Genomic DNA, 7,406 nt, shown 5'->3' with positions numbered 1-7,406 from the left:
AAAACACGCTTTGGACTTGGTACCTTTACCTGAACTTCCAGGAGTGAGTCAAGCAGCAGAGAATATGGCTGACCGTATTCAGGCCATGCAAGAGGAGGTGAGGCAGAAACTGAAAGCTACAAATGCTAAGTACAAGGATGCTGCTGATAAGAAGAGGCGTGAGAAGATCTTCAATGTTGGAGATTTAGTGCTGGTGTATCTTAGGAAGGAGAGATTTCCTGTTGGTACCTACAACAAATTGAAGGACAAGAAGTATGGGCAATTTCAGACTACTAAGAAGATCAACAACAATGCTTATGTGGTTGCTCTTCCTCCAGACATGAGCATTTCTTCTACCTTCAATGTTGCTGACTTATATGATTATCATCCTCCTGATGAACCGAATAGTGGGAACTCGGGGTCGAGTTCTTTTCAAGTGGAGGGGACTGATGTAGAACGGACAACACATGCCTTCCTGAAGCAGCAATGGTGCAGGAAGTCACAATGCAAGATCAAAGGGGGGTGCTAGTAGGGGCCATCAAAGGTAACAGTGTCAGAATTACATGAAATTTGGCAGGTTGAAGGGAAATGGCATTCTAATCCAGATTCATGCCATGAATGTTGCCAAGTTTGAGGCAAATTCCTTCGTTAAGGCCTCAAAAACAGTGTTTTTGCTATTTATAGTAATATTTGTTTTTCCTTAATAACTTTTAGTTTAAAAGTCAGAATAAGGTCCTGTCTGTTTTGGGACAACCCTTAAGGTCAGTAGTTTATGATTCTGTATTTAACTCAATTTTTCCATTTTTGGTAAAATTCGGTAATTTTGTCACCTAATCGCTTAATTAGTGCGAATTAGGGTTTTAAACGTTTTTGCTCAGTATTTATATGTTTTATAGCCGTCAAAGGCAAATCAGATTATTATCAATAAACACAGACATTTTATCAATTTTTCTTCTGGTGGATTCCAGTTTTATCTCCTTGTGGATTCAGGGAAACCCCTCGTGGATTCGAGGTTTACTACCAGAAACTAGCAATTTAGTTTATGTTTCATCAAGAGAGCATCGTGTGTGATTTCTCTTCAGGCTTTCACGACATCAATTTAAAACTTGAGCAGACTACATAAAGATAATATGGAACATCAAATGGTAAAGGATTAATCAAGGAAATCCTGACTTGTTCAGTGTACCAGTAGCCTTGAAATTTCAGAAAAATGCAATTAAATACCTCATGACACCTTACTTAAATTAAAACTGACAACTCTTCTAAGTTGAGTAACTTCCCATTTGTATTACTCTTCAATTTCCAATGATTTATAGCTCAACTAGCACTTCCTTCTCTCATAACAAATGGGATGGAAGGTGAGGTCATGGATTCAAGAACGACTAAGTGCATGTGTTAGTGTCACATACCAATTAAAAAGTATTTTTTTTTCAAACAATGTTGGTATAATTTATGTATTTTCCCAACAAAATGTAAATTACTATATCTTATATTACTTCTTATTTTCCTAGTATTTTCTTCTTTATTTTAGGTTTGCATTTTTTTGTTGGGGGGGGGGGGGGGGGAATAGCTTATTTAATCATTGAGCCCAAAAAAAAAAAAGAATATTCAGCCTTACACCACAAGGCTAGAACCTTGCTCTGCCTTTACTTTTTGGAACCTAGTTACAAACATACAATAATAATATGAACTTACAACTTCAGCAATTTAGACATTTTGCTATAATTAGCAGGAATTGTAGTCCCATTGAAGTTATTGTTGTCCAATTGACTGCAAAATAAAGAAAATGAAAGTGCTAAGAAACTTGAAAAAAAATTTCTAGAGTAATATTACTTTAGAAAAAGGAAAGTCTACAAAATTATAGCCATGTTAAAGATGAAAATTAAAATAAAAATAACCATAAATTTTACATGTAAAGATGTCTATGAATAAACATAAATATATTTATGTTCCAGGAAAGTAGAAACCATACAATATCTTTAATTTTGGCAGTTTGGAGAACTCTTCTGGAAGATACCCTGATAAGTTGTTATTATCGAGAAGGCTGCAAGTTGAAGATGGTCACTCATCTCACAGATGACTCATGAAATTTAAGAATATGACCAAATACTTACAAGTGAACAAGACTTGGTAATCTGGATAACTCAGGTGGGATTTGCCCACTAATCGAGTTGTTGTTCATGTGACTGCTCATTAAAAAGATAAGTAAAAGGGTTAGTCATTGTAGAAATGATTTAGACAGTATAGCATCAGGAACACACTCACAAGTGCTTCGTTTTATTCAAGTTTGCAAATGATTTAGGTAGTGGCCCCGATATTTGGTTTTCGTCAATTTGTATTCTGTCCATGTTTGGAAGATAACCAAGCTCTTCTGGTAAGGGACCAGTTAATTGGTTTCCATTCAGAAGCCTGGAAAAAAAGAATACCACATACAGAATTAGAGACAAAGCAAATTTACACCAAATATTCAGAAAAATGCTGACATAGAAAGTAAATAAGACATAAGGATTGTCTCCTATATTATTTAAAACTCAACGACTTTAATATATGAAATAGTAGCATATCAGCATTTCATAACAGTATAAACATATAATCAATCATCTAATAACAATATCTAGTATCTAACTAATTCAACATAAAAGCTGCTCAACTTACAAGAGTTCCAAAGAGGTAATACTGCCTATCTCCTTTGGTATACTCCCACTGATGTTGTTCCACATAAAACCCCTTAAATAGAGTAGATAGAAAAAAAATATATCGGTAACATAAGTAAATCCAATGCTACCATGGCATTCCATAGTATTGAGTGAAAGAGGTCTCTAAAATCTGTTATTCAGATAACAATATTTGTATCACAAAAAATCATCCTTCAGATATCCTTTGCCTTACAATATTTTCAAATTTGATAAGCGACCAAGCTGTGGTGATAAATTTCCTGACAAATTCATACGTAGTAGTAGCCTGCAGAGAAGCAGCCCAAGACAATATCATTAAAGCCCCAATTGCAAAGTCTTCATAAGAAAAGTCTACATGCAATTAATAGCCAAGTTTCATCAAAGCTTGATAGCCTTATATGTGCATCTGTGACTAGCGTCTAAAGCTAATATAATGCTAGGCATTAGATAACAATGTGTTTGTAGCCAATCTATATTTATATATATTTAAGAGCTGAAGCGTAGCATTTATTGTTTCTACGCTCCTATTGAGCCACATCAGCGGCCACATCATCTACTTATTTCTAACATTTTCTCTCTCTTTTTTAATTATCTTTCTCCTTATTAATTTATAACCTTACAATTACTCGTCCGCCAACATTTCCCCAATTTTACATTTTTATCTCTCCACTACTCTATATCTTAACCTTTCAATTCCTCTATCCCTTCATATTCCTTTTATTTTGACTCTTCTTCTCCCCATTTTTTTTTTACTAAAAATATTTGTTTTTCTCTCTTTCGTGCTATCTATATTTTGCCGACACAAACAGGTGAACACTCTCTCTCTCTCTCTCTTTTTTTTTTTTTTTTTTTTTTTCCATTCTTTTGGTGAATTTTTAATTCTTTGTTGCACATCTAATTTAGGTTGATTAAATTTTTTTTGTTGAACTCTACTTTGGGTTGATGCATTTGGTTATATTTTAATTTGCAATCTTATTTTATTTTATTTTATTGTTAAATGTAATCCAATGATTTTATATATTGACATAATGTTATTCTATTACGTAGCATAGCTTGGGTAATTTGTTGTTTACAATTATACATTTTCTTTTGAATATTCTTTGTGGGTACTTAGGATTTTCACCCTTTGCGGGCTTGACACCTTTGCACCACACTAGAAGGCTTTGTCCTCTTTGGGGAGCCAAGCCCTCAAGGTTTTGTATTACGAGAGGGTGGGATTGTCCCACATCGCTTAAGTAACCCTCCCACTCATGGTTTATAAGCCCTTGGAGCAACCACGAGTGTACCACTACTACACATGTGTAGTAGTGGTACACTCGTGGTTGCTCCAAGGGCTTATAAACCATGAGTGGGAGGGTTACTTAAGCGATGTGGGACAATCCCACCCTCTCGTAATACAAAACCTTGAGGGCTTGGCTCCCCAAAGAGGACAAAGCCTTCTAGTGTGGTGCAAAGGTGTCAAGCCCGCAAAGGGTGAAAATCCTAAGTACCCACATTCTTCTACTCATCTTATTTTATATAATTTTGCTATTTCTCTCGAATTCTCTCCTAGAATATGTGATTATTCTCTCTCTCTCTCTCTCTCTCTCTCTCTCTCTCTCTATATATATATATATACATATATTCTTTCTTACAACTCTACTTTACGGCGATGCATTTTGGTGGTGTGTTTTGTGAGTTTCTCATCACATATACTCTTTTTGCCTCTTGTAGTTTTGGTTTGAGTTAATTCTTTAATATTTTGGAAGTGAGAATTTGAAAATTTTATTTACTTGAATTTAAGTAAAATAAGATGAGAAGAAAAATAAAAAAAAAGATATAATAATAAACACCAAACTATCTAAATCATGTTATGTAATAGAATAATATTATATTCTTATATACTATTTTTTCTTTATAATAGAATAGGATAACATTTAACAATCAAAGAGAACCCAAAAAAAAAAATTCTTATATACTATTTTTAATTCTTTATGATGCAATAAGATAACATTTAACAATTAAAGAAAAAATTTGTAATATTTGAATGTGCCTATCAATTATTGGAGTAATATTAATTTTAAATTTACGATGAGATCTGATTAACATGACAATCCCCTTAAGAAAATGAGAAATTTAAATAATTAATTTGAAATGTGAAATTAATTTGAAACTTAAAAATATTTAGTTGTAGAAATAAAAAAGGAAAACATAATGCACTATAACGAAGTTTAAAGAATATAGATCAATTGAAAAAAGAATAATAGCTCTTCTAAATAAATAAATAAATATCAATTAAAAACACCCAATTTTTTTCAAAAAAAAAAACTCAAAATAATAGAATGATATATTTGTAGAGATAGAGAGATGGAAAATACTTTTAGAAATAGTTCAATTTTTAAGCAGAAAAAATTATCTTTAGTATATTTTTTAAAGAATTAATTATATATTATACCACATTACAAAGTAATTATATATTCCCACACATGGCGTGAGTCTGCGACTAGTAAATTATAATATATCAATATCTATTAATTTCTTTAACAAATGAAAAGATCATGAAGATAAATTTTAAACTCATTAGGAGATGCTAGCGATGATTGGGAAATACGTGGATAATAGATCCTAGCCTAATAAATTTCTTTTAATCTCAAATGAACTATATAATTAAGGAAGGTTGTGCCCTGCACCCATAAATGAGTAAATATAAAAAAGGAATAATTTACACCTCATCATGTGAGGGGGACAAAAGAAACAAAGTAAGAAACAAGTGTTCTAAAATATGCAACATTATTCACGTCAATAATGCTCTCTGATGGAAATAAAAATCAGGAAAGGTTAAATTCATACAATCGTTGAACATGTAGATATCCATCGTCTAATGTTGTATTGTAGCAAAAAACCCCTGTCCAATTTGATGTACATGGGTCTCCTTGATCCCAATCAGTCAGATTCCCACAAGGATCTATCAAACTGCTCTTGATGGCCCCCAAAGCCTTCACTGCAAATTAAGACAAAAGTTAATTCCTGTTTCATCAACATCTTTGCTGATCCTTGTGTTTCTATAATTCTAGTATCAGGGTATCAGTAGCCTCAAGTTTTGAGCACAGACAATCAATGAATCAAATAACCACTATAGCTCAACTATATGCAACAATAACCACTCTCAACTTTGGGAAGTGAATATTTGATATGTGAAGTTACAATAAAAATTACTTGGGGACTCGCATCTTGTGACTCCATCCCTTTGTTCATTAGCTCTCTTTTTTTTCTTTTTCTTTTTTTTTATTAGCTTTCTGTTTTTTTCTTTCCTCTTTTTGTACTTTCTAACTATTCTGTGTTTTTCATGCATATTGTAGTGTCTTTAATAAAAAGACTTTTTAGAGAGTTCAAGAATAAATTTTCAGAAAACATGAGCGCAATGCAAAATAACTTAATTGCAAAAGAAGCTTGTGAGTCATGAAATGCAAAAGAACAGCAAACTAAAGCAAAATGACCTTCTTCAGGGTTGGTAACCGGATTTGAAGCTCCAATAAGTAGGGAAGAACAACACAAGCATGCAACCATAAATAATCCATACGTCCAAACTCTTGATTGCAGATTCATCCCACTAATGCATGGAACCCCAGAACTCTAAAAATCCTCTTAGTACCCAAAGACTATAAATTTTGGTAATATCAGAGTACCCCACCTGATAATAAGAAACAACTATCAAAACCCATGTAATTAAATTTAAAAATAAGGTAAATAAAAGTATAATCAAAGAACTCAACAGTGAGTAAAGTACAGAAAAAATCTCCAACTATTAGGGAACAAAATAAGTGATTTACTCAAGATTGAAAAGAAACAAATCAGCCAAATTTACAGCAAAATTGTGCATATTAAGGTTACCCAATAGAGAAAGAGAGGTATATATCCATACCAGTTACATGAATAAGATTGAATAGTTGAAAAACAAAATATCAGATTGATGCAAGTGGATATTATAAGTTGCTGTAATTAAATATGAACCATAGAAAGGAAAGATTGAAAAATAAGACAAAGACTTTGGCAATAGTTGTCTCTTTGTGACCAATCCCTATATAACTAGTGTTTAAGTTGTTGATGGTGATCACATCCATCACTTTCAGAGACCAACACTGAGACTGAGACTGATACTGATATTAATACTGAGATTGAACGTGTAAAGTTGTTATTTACAACTATGTGTTTTGTTGGCTTATATTCCGTGCTAAATTTGATTGTAATTTTATTCAATCTTTTGTATTCTGTATTTATTGTGAGATTTGATTGTAAGGGTTGTGTTATAAAAAGAGAGTGTGAAGACTCAAGCAATTGAAGACTAAAGAGTTTTTGCGGGTAGCTCGTGACTGAGTATCCCGCGAAGTGACCCATGTGACTTGCACATGCTGGATTGCGAAGAGTTAGGCCAAGATGGAAACAGCTGTGTTTCGCAAGTATCTTGCGAGTAAGGCCTTCCCGCAAGACACCCGCAAGACATTCTGTTCTGCTAGATTGTCCATTCTGATACACATTTTTTGTGCCTACACTATAGTGGCACAGCCAGGATTTTGGTTTAGAGGGGGCAAAATTGAAAGACAATATTTAAAGTGAAATTAATCTAAAAAATATTAATCGATAATAATAACAAAATAAATAAACAATTATAAATATATAAATATCATTAAAATAAATAAACAAAAATAACCAATTCATAGTTACTACAGAATTTACAACAAAAACTTTATAAATTGATGTGGTAAAAATCTGATT

General features: G+C 32.7%; 1 pseudogene; it reads right to left on the bottom strand.

Annotated features, from left to right (window-relative positions):
- LOC112007255 (probable LRR receptor-like serine/threonine-protein kinase At1g06840) overlaps positions 1–6,492 on the bottom strand; it is a 24,877-nt pseudogene extending 18,385 nt beyond the window's left edge.
- Between the last annotated feature and the right edge of the window lie 914 nt (positions 6,493–7,406).

Source organism: Quercus suber, unplaced genomic scaffold, assembly GCF_002906115.3.
Source record: "Quercus suber isolate HL8 unplaced genomic scaffold, Cork oak 2.0 scaffold_173, whole genome shotgun sequence".
NCBI lineage: Eukaryota > Viridiplantae > Streptophyta > Magnoliopsida > Fagales > Fagaceae > Quercus > Quercus suber.
This window is presented reverse-complemented; position numbering and strand designations above follow the sequence as displayed.